This window comes from Aristolochia californica, unplaced genomic scaffold, assembly GCF_029961685.1.
Source record: "Aristolochia californica isolate CCGP_79_NKW_82.1479 unplaced genomic scaffold, dmAriCali1.0.hap1 SCAF_16, whole genome shotgun sequence".
Taxonomy (NCBI): domain Eukaryota; kingdom Viridiplantae; phylum Streptophyta; class Magnoliopsida; order Piperales; family Aristolochiaceae; genus Aristolochia; species Aristolochia californica.
In genome coordinates, this window is record NW_027181837.1 from 2,615,795 (window position 1) to 2,632,764 (window position 16,970).

Here is a 16,970-nt window from a genome sequence, read left to right on the forward strand (position 1 = left end):
AAAGTTTGAAGAAATTAGAAAATGTAATGGGAAAATATCTGAGTGTCGAAAACTTTTACTTATTTTCAAAAATATTTTATGGCTAAGAGATGAACATACTAGCTAGCCTTTGTGCACGGATTTTAAAGGTTTCAAGATGAAAATGAATAAGAAAAATTCATCAAAAGGTTATCTAATCGGATTTCCTGTATGAAAATACTCTCAAAGGACACGAAGAGGCTCCACAATTGGTCTAGCTCACCCATCCAACTTCCCCGGAGTCCATCTATCATCTGAGGATGAGACTGGCTTCCTTGGCATCAATACTTTCCTCTTCAAAGTGGTATTTGTTGATGATGCAACCATAGACATGTTTCTCTGGATATTTACTTGGATCGTTGGTTCCACCTTAACGGTTTAGCATCTACCATCAACTTGGGTAAACTCAAAATGGAGATATGGGCTCTCCCAAGATTTAGCTTTCACCTAAGTAAGAGACATTAGGATCTACCTTGCTGAATGAGGCGTATCTCCTTCTGAAATGGAGGTCACATGATTTTCAGATAAAATTATGTTTTTAGAAAGAGTGGGCCTTAAGATAATTTTGCTCATTGATGTTGAAATTTGTTAAAAGACACCCATGTGTGTAAGGGTGACATGGGTAGTAAATAAGGAGAAATTTAATGGAGATGGCATAAAATTGTAATTAAATAAATTGGTGTATGTCCTTTTTCCTTTTGAAGCGTGTAGTCCTAAGGGTATTATAGTCATTGTGAACACCTTCTGCCTCTACCAACAGCATCAGAATGCCTCCTTGCTGCCTCTACCAGCAGCATCACCGAAAAAACCTCCATGCTGCCTCTACTAACAACATCACCTGAATGCCTCCCTGCTGCCTCTACCAGCAGCATCGGAACGCCTTCATGTTGCCTCCACCAGTAGCACTAGACGCATCCCTATTTTGATGACAGCGCCGAGACCCGAGCCTGTCTCTTCCGGCGACAACACTGAAACCTGAGCCAGTCTCTTCTAGCGACAACTCCGAGTCCCGAACCTGCTCTATTCCGGCAGCAACAGTGAAGCTTCACGCAGCGAGCTTCACGTTATTTCTCACAGTAGTAGACAGCCCTGCTGTTTCTCCCAACGTCAAGTCAGAGAGACCCTTCTCTACAACGTCGACTAAAGAGACCTTTCTCTGCAGTGCCGGCAATGATGTCGTCCTTCTCGAGCCTCTCTTTCTGCTGAGAGCTTCTGTCTTCTGGCAAGTCCCGAGCTGCTCTATTTTTCTAACAGCTGCTCGCCCTCTCTGTTTCTCAAGCCTCCTCTGTTCTTCTCCCAGCGCCAAGAGTCCCGAGCTTCCTCTGTTTTTCTCCCGGCGTCGAGAGTCTCAAGCTTCTTCCGAACGCTCTCTATGAGTCCCGAGACTTACCCTTTTTTTCTGTTGTGTTTGTTAGTTTCAAAGAGTCAAAATCATCTAAACTTTCATTGCTAAACGTATAGTAGTTAACAACAAATATGACTGCTTATTATTCAGACCTTTTCCAGGAATTTAAAAAAAAAATCCAGCTAAGACATTTGAAAATGAAAGACTAGGGTCATCACTAATTTCTAGTTTCATCCCTAACATGTACTAACAAAGCGCTATATTCGTCACTAAACATATTGTATTTAACAACAGACTTTTGTTCGTAGTTAAATGTGCAGATTCTAGATTATGTGAAGTCAAAAATATCTATACAGAGTTTAAATTATTATATTATGAGTATTTATTAATGATAGTTAGACATTTGAATTATAGTTTATACAATTTATTAATTACTACGTAAAGATTTTTAAATAGTCATTCCTTCAAACTATATTATATTTTTAGTAAGCTTAAACATAGCGAAATCACTAAATATTTAACTTAAATATTAATGTAACAAAGTAACTTAAAATACATCTGTCAGTTGATCTTCAGACTTAACAAATCAAAATCAAAATCAAATTATCTTGGATTTTTAGGAAATCACTAAATATTTAATTTAAATATTAATGTAACAAAGTAACTTAAAATACATCTGTCAGTTGATCTTCAGACTTAACAAATCAAAATCAAATTATCTTGGATTTTTAGGAAATCACTAAATATTTAATTTAAATATTAATGTAACAAAGTAACTTAAAATAATACTAATGTAATATAAATTGTTAAAGAATAGTCCTATATGAATTAATGAATATAAATATTTTAGTTTTATTAGTTGGGAAAGAGGTTTTCTAACATAGCTAGTCATTTTGGGATGAGTTTTGGACCCAACTTCACATTAACAAGTACTTATACGAGGGTCTCCACCCAAATTATCCACATGTAGAGCTAAAAAAGAGGGCCTAAATATGAGGAAAAGTGCCAAAGTGTAGTCCTATATGGATTAGTGAATACAAAGATCTTGGGTTTATTAATTGGGAAAGAGGTTTCTCAACTTAGTCTTTTTGGGATGGGCCTTGGACCCAACCTCACATAAGTAAAATTATTCAGCTTTAATTTTTAGTGATATTACTTGTATAAAATTTGTGTTTATTTTATTATTAATTTATAATGTTTCATATTTAATATTTGGTATAACATTAATATTAAAATTTAATATTAATATAATATATTTAATCTATTACTAAAATTTATTTAATAATTATTCAATATTAGATGCTTTATTAGTTTAGTTTTATAATATCAAACAGTATAATATTAATTTATTGTTCAGTATTCAATATTGCAACACAATATAATTTTTAATATTTAATGTTTTATTTTCATCACAAAGAAACTTAAATTAATATTAATTAATTAGAATTTAAATTATGTGTCACTAAAATAATATTATAGTCATTTTATATATGGAATATTGGAGTAGTTGTAATTACAATATGATTTTACATTTATAATAATTATTAACACAATTTTAATATTAAATTACATTATCATAATATTTGCTAAAGTAACTTAATAGTAAACTATCATTACCACATTAATTAATTTGTTAACCACCTAGCCAATACTACCCAAAAGACCGACCTGTTAGGAATGGAAGACATGGGTACTTAACCCCAGGACCATAACATCACACCCACGCTCGCGAGAGCCAACGTCCACGGTAGCCCACTTGCGACGACCTACTCTAGCGACAGCTCATGGTGCGGGAACACACTCAAGTCGCCCCTTCCGCTTTTAGCGGTGGCCCATAGGTGTGGGAAGCACACTCTAGTCGCCCCTTCTGCTAGGTCGCCCCCTCCGGGATTCGCCCCTCCGGGATTTGAACTCGTGACGTAGCGCTAGCTCTGATACCAAATGTTAAGCACCTAGCCAATACTACCCAAAAGATCGGCCTGTCAAGAGCGGAAGACATAAGTACTTAACCCCAGGACCATAACATAATCACATAAAATCTAAGGAGATGAAAACAATTTAAACATTGAATAAAATATTTAACTATTAACTATTTTAAAATAATCTTAAACATAGCGTTGAGCAGGGATGGGGCTAGGATCATGAGCGGCATAAATGTTCAAGCAAAGAGGCTCTCAAGTGGCGTGAGTTAAGATTACGGAAGGGAAGAGGTCTGATTGACCATAGAGGTCAGCCCCTACAAGAGCTCAATAGATGTAAAAAGAGTTTGCCCTTGTGTGAGATTTGTAAAAGTAGAGTTGTCATAGGAGTCTTAAGTTAAGTAAGCGAGTCTAAGTAAGAGTTTTAAAAGAAGTGGTTTGAGATGTCCCCAAGCACTTGAATTTTTATTATAACAAATAAATACATATTATATTAATCCTTTAGAATTTTGCTGAAAAGAAAGCATTTTCAGAATTTTTTTACAAATGGATTGGATCAAGTTATGGATTCAAACCCATTTGAATGGAAAAGAGCAAAAAAGGATGTGAACCCCACTTACAGAAAGTTTTAGATTCAAAAATAGAGTTGAACCCTTCATTGGATTTAATCCTATAAGGATGGAGTCTTCGAACCCAACGACTATAAGAAACATGTAAAGAAGGATTCAAACCCAAGTGAGAGAGTGGGATGTTGAGTGGTGGAGTCTGGTTCACACGGCTCAAGTAGGTGGGCTCAAGGGACATGGAGGGTATTTTCCATTTGTTCTTAAATGGTGTTTGCTGCACTCAAGGAGAAATTAAAATCTCCCTCGTGATTTAATTTCTCTCCCTTGGGACTTACAGAGAGTCGTTGAGAAACAGCGTGAAGCTTCGACGCTACTGCCGGAACAGAGTAGTATCAGCGTTAGTGGGAGCTGCGCAGCGGAAGTAGAGAGAGGAGCTCAGACTCGGCGCTGTTTCCGGAAGAGGAACTTTGAGACCCGGCACTGTTGCCGAAAGGGTGCTCTGAGATTCCGCAACAGCACTAGAAGAGAGGGACTCAGAAAAGAGAGGGCTCAAGAAGGACAACTCTGTTGTCGTCGCCGTTGTAGAAACTGTCGTTTGACGTTGCTGCCGGAAGAACTCGGGACTCGACCGAGTAGAGAACAGATCTATTGTTCGTGGCCGTTGCTGGAAAGGAGAAAGTCATGGAGGCTCACCGTTTCCGGAAAGGAGAGAGCCATGGAGGCTCGTCATTGCCGGACAGAGGGTTCGAGGAACGGCACTGTTGTTGAACAGTGTCGTTGTGCGCCACTATGAGAGAAAGGTAGCAAGGAGGTTTTCCAGTGGCTATAGGTAGAGGCAACAAGGAGGCTTTCCAGGGGCTGCAGGCAGAGGCAGCAAGGAGGCTTTCCAGGGGCTACTGGTAGAGGCAGCAAGGAGGCTTTCCAAGGGTTGTTGGCAGAGGCAGCAAAGAGGATTTCCAGGTGCTGCTAGAAGAGGCAGCAAGGAGGATTTCCAGGTGCTGCTAGAAGAGGCAGCAAGGAGGTTTTCCAAGGGCTGCTGGCAGAGGCAGCAAGGAGGCTTTCCAGGGGCTGCTAGTAGAGGCAGCAGGTTGTCATTGCTATGAGAGACAATGTCGTTGTTGTGAGACATAGTGGGATGTTGCTGCTGCTGTAACAGATAAGCCTCCCTATTGTATTGTGATCCTCAATTGATTTGAAATAAAATCTTCTACAACTCCCGTGGAGACGTAGGCAATGCGTCGAACCATGTAAAATAAAGTGTCGTGCTTGATTACTTGTTACTTGTCTTGTTGTCATCGGTTAGTTTTCCCTAACATGGGAATCCCAAGAAAACAGAGATACACACTGTAGTAGTCGAACCCGTAGTTGAATTCGCCCAATCCGGATGAAAAACAACAAAAAGAAGCGAACCAGAGTTATAGAAAGTTTTAGCACAAATGATGGGTTTGATCCATGTAGGAAGCAGAAGCATATGGATCCAAACCTAGGGGTGGATTCGACTGCAAAATGATACCGTTGGAAGGAATGGATTCGAACCCTTGCTATAGAAATTCAACTTTTCTGAATTTTCCTCTAATGGCCATAGGTCTCCAAATTTTGTAAGTGACCTACCAGCATGTTCTACAACAAAAATAGGATTCACCTATTTTTAGAAAATACCAAAAATAACGTTATCCACTCATAATGGCTAATTTTTTTAACAACACAACTTCATATGGTATCATAGTACTCATATGTGGGCCTCCACCCAAATTATCCACACGTGACAGGGAGTGTTAAGAAATAGTCCCACATGGATTAGTGAGTACAAAGATATTGAGTTTAGTTGTTGGAAAAAAAACCTCTTAAGTTGGTTAGTCATCATGGGATGAGCATTGGATCCAACTTCACATTAGAAAATATGTTATATATATCAAACTCCACTCAAACTTCTATGTTATAGTTGCTCACACAAATTTATAAGCTCCCAAGTGTTTCCAAGTGATTTTTCAAAGTGCTAATGCCATCAAAATTCAAGAAGTACTTTCGCCAGGGTTTTTCATTGAAAACTAATTATTCATGTGTATTGATTTTAAGATTTGATTCAAATATTTGGTTTCTAACTTGTGGAATTTTGATTCTTTATGATCACAACAATTAGGCCCTGGTTTTCATACCAAATTGATAGCTTTTTAAAAAACTTCCCATACTGCCAACATTTCTTGAGTGCCTTCATTTTAAAATCTAAATTAGTAGTCTTGGGGAAATTGTTGGTAAATTTTCCTAAATTTCCTACTCTAGTTAATATTCTAACCAATTCTTTTTTCTTTTTTTTTTTAAATTTCTAAATTTTATTACCTCGAGTTTCATAGTCAAACTCAAATACAATTTGTGTAGATTAGTAGAATGATAAAATATGTGACTTAGGAACTCAGTGAGTCATACTAGATTTTGTTGAGGCACCTCTTGTCTTAGTCTAGTCGCCTGAATTAAGTTGATCTTAGATGAATCACGCTGAGACTTGGTCATGTCTGTGAAATTGGGTCCAAGGCTCATCCCAAAATGACTAGCCAACTAAGAAAACCTCTTTCCCAACAAATAAACTCAAGATCTTTGTACTCACTAATCTACCTAGGACTATTCCTTAACAATGTCTTGTACCAACCTAATTACACAAAAGCTTAGATAGGTGTTCACTAATCCGTCATGAGGTCTAGTGATTTTTTGAATTGCGGATTGATGTTGAAATTATAGGAGCTAGTACCTTGAGATGTCGAAGAAAACTTTAGAATTTTATGGCCAAACCTTGTTAAATTCTCGAGGGAGTTGTTTGAGCCTCCTTGTGTTGGAAATCAATTAATAAAGAATCAGATGTGGAAAAGTGAGAAGCAATACTGAAGAAATTATACGGGTTCAGACTTTCTGAAACAAAAATTATGTAGATCATGTGATTGGTCTCTTTATTGTAGAAACCATTAACGTGAATTAGTCCTATTTTCTGCAAATCCCAACCCCCATTGTACCTTAATAAAAGCTGTGTATAACAGTTATTAGAAGCATTTGTGTCAGTCCCCAATGCCTACACGATCACTTTGAGGGCTATTTAGCAGCTAGTCCCATACTGTCTTCAGTAAAGGTTAGGTGTCCCGATGGCTTATGAAGGTTCAGTTAAGAGTCCAGTTGTGAAAGTTAATGCCGAGAACTCAGTGATTTGATTCTCGCCGGCTTGCCGTCCTTTCAATTATTGCCAAAGGCCCAACTGTCTTCGTCTCTTATCTGTACCTGAGATGCTTCATTACATGGATGCAGATACACCGCGAAGACTTCCCGGCTGTGATGAGACAAACCAAGCGTTTTCACAAATATTTTAGAGAGAAGAAAAGGCCACAAACCCCCCGAATAACTATTTTCTTAAGAAAATGAAGAACAGAAAAGCATTTGGGTAATTGGTTGGTGGTTGAGTTTCTCGTTATGAAGGTAGTATTGAAAGCTTTAGATACGTTAATGGAGAAATCATCAAGTAGGTCACTTAAAAGCAATTTGTATTCGTCTCAGGTGCCGTGAAGACGGTTTTTAATGGTCTGGTGCTTTGGAAGTGCGTATTCTTAAAACATTTCTCCCATTTATCAAGTGAAGACTCGATATTTAGCAGCTAATCCCTTTCTTTCTTCACCAAAGGATAGGTGTCCTGATGGCTTATGAGTTAAGAGTCCTGTTGTGAAAGTTCATGCCGAGAACTCAGTGAATTGATTCTCGCCGGCTTGCCGCCCTTTCAATCGTTACCAAAGGCCCAACTGTCTTCGTCTCTTATCTGTGCCTGAGATGCTTCATTACATGGATGCAGATACACCGCGAAGACTTCCCAGCAGTGATGAGACAAACCAAGCGTTTTCACGAAAAAATTAGAGAAGATAAGGCCACAAAAATTTATAACTTACGTGGAAAATATTGTCAATTTGGCATCTAACTATTTTGTGCTGAATTAAAATCTGGACAATCTTAGCTGGGTTCGAGGAAGAACAAGGAGATTACAGTTCTCAGATGAACTCCAGAAAACGATTTATTTTTATTTTATTTTTGGGAATTTTACCAAAATACCGGTTTGAAACAACTTATTTATGAAAATAATGAAGATCTCAAATTATTTACAAACCTACCGAACTTTGACCGGTCCACTGTATATGTGGACAGACAAAGGCGACACGTAAGCTTTGACTGCTTACGTGTCACCCCGTCATCAGAACGAAAACACAGAGGCTGCCATGTCATCATTACTGACACATCATCTGCCATGCAACTTACCACGTCATTTTATATTACTTTCTTTTTACCATGTCATAAGGGCCACGTAAGCACTCGCCATGTCAGCCCTCACATGTTTTTCATTCTAATCTCTTCCGCGATCTGTCTCCTCGCCTCTCGTCTCAGCTGCTCTCCTCTCGTCGCTCCCTTGCTGCCGCCTCCCCTGTTGCCACTGCTCTGCCTCTGCCTCTCCCTCACCCTCGACTCCCCCCTCTCAACCGCTCTCTCTTCGTCTCAACCCAAACTCTCATTCTTCTTCTCCGTTCTCCTTTGTTCATCTTCTCGCCACCCCTTTCTCAAAACCGAAAACTTATCATTTCATCTCTTCGTCGCCCCCTCTCTCAAAACCGAAAACTTATCATTTCATCTCTTCGTCGCCCCCTCTCTCAAAATCGAAAACTATCATTTCATCTCTTCGTCGCCCCCTCTCTCAAAACTGAACCCTATAATTTCCTCTCTGCGCCCCCTCTCTTTATACCCTATTATTTCACTCTCTAGCCGCCCCTTCTCTCAAAACCGAAGCCCTACTCACCCTCCAAACCCCAATTTGAATTTCAGAAGCCGATTTAGTAGGGTGATTTTTTTAGGGCGTTTGTTAATTGAATCTAATTACTGTGTTTAATTATAATATTGATTTGAATTTAGGTTTTTAATTACTGTATTTATTTTTTTGTGATTTACTGTTTAATTTCTGATTTTATATTAATGAAATTTCTGTCAATTGCAGATAAATTAAAATTATTGTAAAGTTTAATTTTAGTTTATGGATTTTTTGCATAATTTTTTGTATTTTCTGAAGTTGCTAGTTTAATTTTAGTTAATTTAATTTAATTTTATCATTTATGAAGTTGCATTTTACTCTATTGAGATAAGATTTGCAGGATTTTTAGTTGCTAGTTGTTGTTAAATAAATTTTAAGTGCCATGGAATGATCATTCCATGTGGTGAGGAGCTTTGGATGTTATAAATATCCACCACATGGGTTTTTTTTATTTTGTTTTTGTTTTATTATGTTTGCCCTAGTTACTAGGATGGGTACAAATTCTGATTAATAGTAGGTTAGGTAATGGAAAGTGGGTTGTCTATATTTTATTGAGTTTCCATGTGTCCCTAGGGATGGGTAGAGAATTTGATTAAGAGTAGGTTGGGTCCAATTCAAACTAGGCTGAGTTGCCTGCATTGGCGTCCATTAGCCAACGAAGCCCGACCCCCATCACTGACGAGGTACGGTTCATAGTGACTGCGAAGTCATATGGGGCTCTACCAGGGGTGTTCGATGAATTTGGACTTAGGTGTGTTTTTGTATTGTTAGGACTAATCATGAAAATTAAAACTTAGATTATTTTTTGCATGAATAAAATCTTACTAATATAGATAATATGGCGTCAGTTGTTGGGTTCTTCTGTCGATACAATGGAAAATTGAAGGAGAAGTCTGGATATTTTGATAGTTATGATGGAGGCGAATCACAAATGAAAAGGATTTTGGATATTTTGATAGTTACTAATGCTTGTAAGGTTTGTCTTGTTTCAGGAAATGTTGGCTAGTGTTTTTTTAGCTTTAAAATGAGAACAAATTAAAGTGGATACCAGAAGGTAATTGTCTTTGTGTTTTCAGTTTAATGAATTTCAGAAACTCCACAACTTTGTTTGTTTGGTAGGAAATATAAGTATGTTCCCTTGAATTTGATCCTTTTCAGTCATCATGGATGAAAATTGTCTTGAGAAAATGGCTAAACATCATAACTAGAGCCGATGAGTTTCATTGCGATAACACTGTAAAAGGTGAGTACTCTCTCTCCCTCTTTAACTTTTTTTGTAATGGAAGTCACGCTAGTTCATGGTCCCTCACTTTCATACCTCAATGTGTTTTTCCTTTTTCAGAACAAAGAAGGAAGAGTTGTTCCGACAAAGACCGATACGTTTATCTAAATGAAGAAATTTCAGGCAAGGCCCTTTGTTATAATCAGACAAAAGAGTGGAATGAGAATTTTAATATTCTTTGATATTTTGATGTAAAATTACTTATTAATATACGACTTTCCATTGATCATATTTAGAGCTTTCAAATTAAGAAAAAAAGATTGAAAACTGTGTGCAGATTGGTAATGGGTGGATAGACTCGGAGACAGACCAGAATGACTTTGTAGATTATGCACGGAGTCATGCAATGATATCAGATGAGAGTTACAAGGAGATTTTAATTTTTCTCTTATTGATGAAACTACTTGGCAGAAGGATGATTCTAATGATGAGAAAAAGGAGCATTATGATGATGAATGAGCTAGGTGTACCTTTGGCTATTGAGACGTGAGATAACTTTTAAACCTGTTGAATGCATAATTTTATCTTGCTAAATAAATTTTATGTTGGGTTTGCTGTAAAGCTTGAGTCTATTTGGTTTGTCCTTATGAAGGCTGTTAGAAAAATTGGGTGTGCTATAACATGGTTCAAGAAATGTAATTTTAGTCTTTTGAAGCTATGTAAAGTATGTTGGGACGTCATGGCTCCTATGAACGATCTCTTTGACGTCATTGTATAACATTTACTTTCTCTTGTACCTTGACCACAATTTAACATTTTTGCTTCAATGTTTCTATCATATTTTTAAATATTCATATTTTTTTAGTTAATAAATATTTAAAATTAATATTAAAAGGTGTTGTAAGATTTTTAATTAACTAATATATTTTTTAATAATTTATTATTTAGAAAATAAGGTCATAAAAAATATAGAAATTAATTTTATTTTTAAACTCTAAAATATATTTTTTGTATTTTTTTATTTTTAAATTTAAATCCATAGTAAATGGGTAAGAGTTAGATTTTTTCTATTTATAAATATTTTAAGTTTCTAAATATTATTATTTTTTAAATAAGGTGATAAAAGTATACAAATAAATTGTATTTTTAAACTCTAAAATAATTTTTTTGAATATTTTTTTAGTTTATAAATATTTTAAATCGATAATATATGGGTAAAACTTAAGAGTAAGATTTTTTAAATTTATAAGTATTTTAAATCCAAAATAAATGGGTAAGAGCTAGATTTTTTATATTTATAAATATTTAAATTTGTAAATATTATTATTTTTTAAATATGGTGATAAAAAGTATACAAATAAATTGTACTTTTAAACTCTAAAATAAATTTTTGTATATTTTTTAAATTTAAATATTTTAAATCAATAATATGTGGGTAAGACTTATGAGTAAGATTTTTTTTCGTTATAAATATTTTAAATCTAATATTTTACTTATTTTATTTTATTTTTTAAAATATAAAGTAATAAAAAGTATAACGATAATTTTTTTTAATTAGTAAATATTTTAATTGATATTAAATGGTGTTAAATAAGTAAGAGATATTTTTTTAATTGTATATTAAAATTTTAATAATTTTTTATTTTAGATATAAGGTAATAAAAAGTGTATTTTTTTTAAATTTTTTTAAATTTATTAAAAATTTTATCATGTAATGACATGTAAATAATAATGATGTGGCAGCCTTTCTGTTCATCTACGGTACCGCTCTGATGACGAGGCGACGTATAAGCAGTCAAAGCTTACGTGCGTAGACAATCTTCTATGGACAAGAAAGCATCATCAACAGTGGAAAAGGTATCCTGGGTTGTTCTATAAATTGGAAGTCACCCATGCAGTGAGCAGCTCGGAGAGACCCAGATAACAATGGCAACCAAGCCTGGGCTGTTCACTGCATGGCCATGGCAGATGCTTGGAAGTTTGAAGGTATTACTACTTTCTAGTTTTCTCCTTAAAACCAGTAGGATTAAAGCTGATGATTTCTCTGTTTTGATATTGGTGTGGTTGAAGTACGTGGTTTTGGCTCCATAGGTTGCTAGTAGCATATACAGTAGGGTGACAAAGCCAGAAGAGGAGAGGGATCTGACCAACTTTCTCATCTTGCCGATCCTACTTTGGCGATGGGCGCATAACCAAATATGGATTACTTTGTCTCGTTTCCAAACAGCTCGGAGCAAACACAAAATAGTTGATAAAGGCATTGAATTTGAGCAAGTAGACAGAGAAGAAAACTGGTACGCTCTCTCTCTGGCTCTCTTTATCTCTCGCTTTTTCTCTCTATATCTCTTCACTCATTCTCAGACATTTGGACAAATACATGGCAGGGATGACCAGATACTACTGAACGGCCTTGTTTTCTACACCTTTAATCAATACGTTTCAGGCGCGTCTCACTTACCCATGTGGAGAACAGATGGGATGATTTTAACTATTTTGCTTCACATAGGTCCGGTGGAGTTTCTCTACTACTGGCTCCACAGAGCTCTCCACCACCACTACCTGTACTCACGATACCACTCCCACCACCATTCCTCCATTGTAACAGAACCCATAACCTGTAAGAACCTTTCTCGTATCCTTTTCATCTTCTATCATTCTTATGTCCTGGCTTGCTGCCGACCAATGAATCATGGTAGTGAACAAAACCAATCCTGAGAGTGTCATTTCAAATTACCTTTGACTGTTAGTCCAATATTTTATGTTCTTTGGATCCTTATCACAGTTTAATTAACTTTTTCAATACTGTTTGACGTATGGCAGCTGTGATTCATCCATTCGCGGAAATCGTATCATACTATATACTCTTTTCGATACCACAATTGGCGATGTTGTTCACTGGAACAAACTCACATCTGGCAATCATAATTTACCTGACATACATAGATTTCATAAATAATATGGGCCACTGTAATTTTGAACTTGTTCCCAACTGGGTCTTCAAATTCTTCCCCCCTCTCAAGTACTTGATGTATACTCCATCGTGAGTCTCTTCAACCTTTGCCTGTTTTATAAGTTTAAGAAATGAAAGCATAGATAGAATTTTTCATTCAAGGAAACTAATGAATTTTCCTGACTAGGTTTCACTCTCTTCACCATACCCAGTTCCGGACGAACTACTCCCTCTTCATGCCCTTGTACGATTACTTGTATGGTACAGTAGACAAGACAGTGGATTCTCTTCATAAGAACTCTCTCAAAGGAAACAAAGAGATCCCACAAGCGGTCCATCTCACCCATCCAACTTCCGTGGCGTCCATCTATCACCTGAGGCTGGGACTGGTTTCGTTGGCATCGAAACCCTACTCTTCAAAGTGGTACCTATCGATGATCCAACCGTTGACATATTTGTCTGTCATATTTACCTGGATCTTTGGTTCCACCTTCACAGTGGAGTCCATCAAATTGGATAAACTCAAAATGGAAACATGGGCTATACCAAGATTTAGCTTTCATGTAAGTAAGAGACATCTCCATCTACCATTTTGAACGAGCCGTCTCTCTCAACTTTTTTCTTGTGTCCATTTGAAGGTGATAGTATATATACTGGTTTTGACTGTCTATGTTTTGCAGTATTATTTATCATGGCACAGAGATTCAATCAATAATATGATAGAGAAAGCCATACTGGAAGCAGACCGTGAAGGGGTCAAAGTGATGAGTTTGGGTCTTCTTAATCAGGCAACAATCATTCACCATCCTTCTCCTTGCCTCTCTCCCTACTGTCAAGTGCTCATTAGAAAAAGTGAAATGATAAATCTGAATTCTTTTTTGTCTGCAGTCAGAGGAACTAAACGGAAATGGCAAGCTCTATCTCCAAAAGCACCCAAAACTCAAAGTCAGATTAGTAGATGGGACAGCACTGGTACCTGCAGTTGTTCTAAATGGCATTCCACAAGATACTCATAAAGTTATAATGAGAGGAGAGCTTTCAAAAGCTTGTCATGCCATAGTCCTTGGATTGTGCCAAAAAGCGATAAAGGTAAGTTGGTTGAACACACTTCCACAAACCATCAGTTAGAAGCTTTATATGGTATAATTATGAATTACATGAGATGTTACAGGTTTCCACGGTTTGTAAATCTGAACACCAGCAACTGAAAAGACGATTACCGGCAAAGTTCTGGAGTAATTTGGTCCTTTCAAATTACTATGATGCCAAGGTAATGTTACCTATTCAGATTTTTAATAACTTGACAGTCCAACGTGTTCATTTAATAGCAGACAGAAGATTGAAACTGTAGGACTACTTCTGCAGGTATGGTTGGTGGGAAATGGGCTGAATGATAAGGAACAAGAGAAAGCGCCCAAGGGTGCAAGCTTCATTCCCTTCTCACAATTCCCTGTAAAGAATTTGAGGAAGGACTGTTTCTACCAGACGAATCCAGCTATGAGGGTCCCCAAGAATCTTGAAAACATGCATGCCTGCGAGGTAAATTAACTCTTTCTACTTAACTGTGATAGTTTCAATAACTGTTTCTATTGTAAGTTTCTATATAATTTACAATTTACGAATGTTATGTGACAGAATTGGCTTCCTCGGAGGGTTATGAGTGCATGTCGTGTAGCAGGCATTGTTCATGCATTGGAGGGATGGGATACCCATGAGTGTGGTGAAGAACAGCTGCTGAAAGCTGATAAAGTATGGAATGCTGCACTTCAGCATGGATTTCGTCCCCTCTGATATCCTGGTTTCAATGTACTTCCAGTGAGGAATCAAAACTGCTAATAATGATGAAGAAGCTGTGTGTTATCTTTTTCAATACAAGGACATCCCTTAAAGTGAGCATGTTTTTGTAATATTTAAGGGGTTTGCATAATTAATGCCCATAGTTGGAAAGGGCTGTTAGGTTTTACAATGGCTTCGATGACTTTCATGAATAATAATTTTTGTGAGACAGTTCAAATTAAAGCTCACCCAGCTTGGGATATGCAAATAGTAGAAGAAAAGAGGTCTGCAAATTTGTTCTATACTCAAAAAATTTATGATCCTCAATCTGTTAGTCAAATTCTGACTTTACATTTTCAAGCTAAAAGATTTAGAAAAGAAATTAAATCTTTAAAAGCCGATAGGTCACATGATTCACAAGAAAAGTTTGAAGAAATTAGAAAATGTAATGGGAAAATATCTGAGTGTGAAAAACGTTTACTTGTTTTCAAAAATATTTTATGGCTAAGAGATGAACATACTAGCTAGCCTTTGTGCACGGATTTTAAAGGTTTCAAGATGAAAATGAATAAGAAAAATTCATCAAAAGGTTATCTAATCGGATTTCCTGTATGAAAATACTCTCAAAGGACACGAAGAGGCTCCACAATTGGTCTAGCTCACCCATCCAACTTCCCCGGAGTCCATCTATCATCTGAGGATGAGACTGGCTTCCTTGGCATCAATACTTTCCTCTTCAAAGTGGTATTTGTTGATGATGCAACCATAGACATGTTTCTCTGAATATTTACCTGGATCGTTGGTTCCACCTTAACGGTTTAGCATATACCATCAAGTTGGGTAAACTCAAAATGGAGATATGGGCTCTCCCAAGATTTAGCTTTCACCTAAGTAAGAGACATTAGGATCTACCTTGCTGAATGAGGCGTATCTCCTTCTGAAATGGAGGTCACATGATTTTCAGATAAAATTATGTTTTTAGAAAGATTGGGCCTTAAGATAATTTTGCTCATTGATGTTGAAATTTGTTAAAAGACACCCATGTGTGTAAGGGTGACATGGGTAGTAAATAAGGAGAAATTTAATGGAAATAGCATAGAATTGTAATTAAATATGTTGGTGTATGTCCTTTTTCCTTTTGAAGCTTGTAGTCCTAAGGGTATTATAGTCATTGTGAACACCTTCTGCCTCTACCAACAGCATCAAAATGCCTCCTTGCTGCCTCTACCAGCAGCATCACCTAAAAAACCTCCAATGTGCCTCTACTAACAACATCACCGAAATGCCTCCCTGCTGCCTCTACCAGCAGCATCGGAACGCCTTCCTGTTGCCTCCACCAGTAGCACTAGACGCATCCCTATTTTGATGACAGCATCGAGACCCGAACCTGTCTCTTCCGACGACAACACTGAAACCCGAGCCAGTCTCTTCTAGCGACAACTCCGAGTCCCGAAACTGCTCTATTCCGGCAGCAACAGTGAAGCTTCACGCAGCGAGCTTCACGTTATATCTCACAGTAGTACAGAGCCCTGCTGTTTCTCCCAACGTCAAGTCAGAGAGACCCTTCTTTGCAGCGTTGACTAAAGAGACCTTTCTCTGCAGTGCCGGCAATGATGTCGTCCTTCTCGAGCCTCTCTTTCTGCCGAGAGCTTCTGTCTTCTGGCAAGTCCCGAGCTGCTCTATTTTTCTAACAGCTGCTCGCCCTCTTTGTTTCTCAAGCCTCCTCTGTTCTTCTCCCGGCGCCGAGAGTCCCGAGCTTCCTCTGTTTTTCTCCCGGCGCCGAGAGTCTCAAGCTTCTTCCGAACGCTATCTATGAGTCCCGAGACTTACCCTTTTTTTCTGTTGTGTTTGTTAGTTTCAAAGAGTCAAAATCAATTGCTCACATGATTTCCAAATAAAGTTACGTTTTTAGAAAGAGTGTGCCTTAAGATAATTTTGCTTATTGACATTGAAATTTGTTAAGAGACACCCATGTGTGTAAGTGTGACATAGCTAGTAAATAAGGAAAAATTTAATAGAGATGACATAAAATTGTAATTAAGCAAGTTGGTATATGTCCTTTTTCCTTTTAAAGCATGTAACCCTAAGGGTATTGTAGTCATTGTGAACACCTTCACACAACTATAAATATAATCTCAAAGCATGAGGTAGAGCATTCAAGCCTCTTCCTCTTGGCTTAAATTCATCCATACACATCTCTCTCTTTTCTACTTCCTTCTCTCCCTTGATTTCTTCTCTCCTCTCTCTCAAGAGCAAGAATTCCTCTCTTCTCTCATTCCCTTGAGATCTATTGTGTTTATATATTGTCCCTAGAAATCAACATGGTATCAAAGCAAACAAAGATCTGATATG

The 16,970-nt window shown here is 37.1% G+C and overlaps 1 pseudogene; it reads left to right on the forward strand.

The window, feature by feature from the left end:
* Nucleotides 1-11,818: 11,818 nt before the first annotated feature.
* LOC137953591 (very-long-chain aldehyde decarbonylase GL1-5-like) lies at nt 11,819-14,683 on the forward strand (annotated as a pseudogene).
* The last annotated feature ends 2,287 nt before the right edge of the window (nt 14,684-16,970 follow it).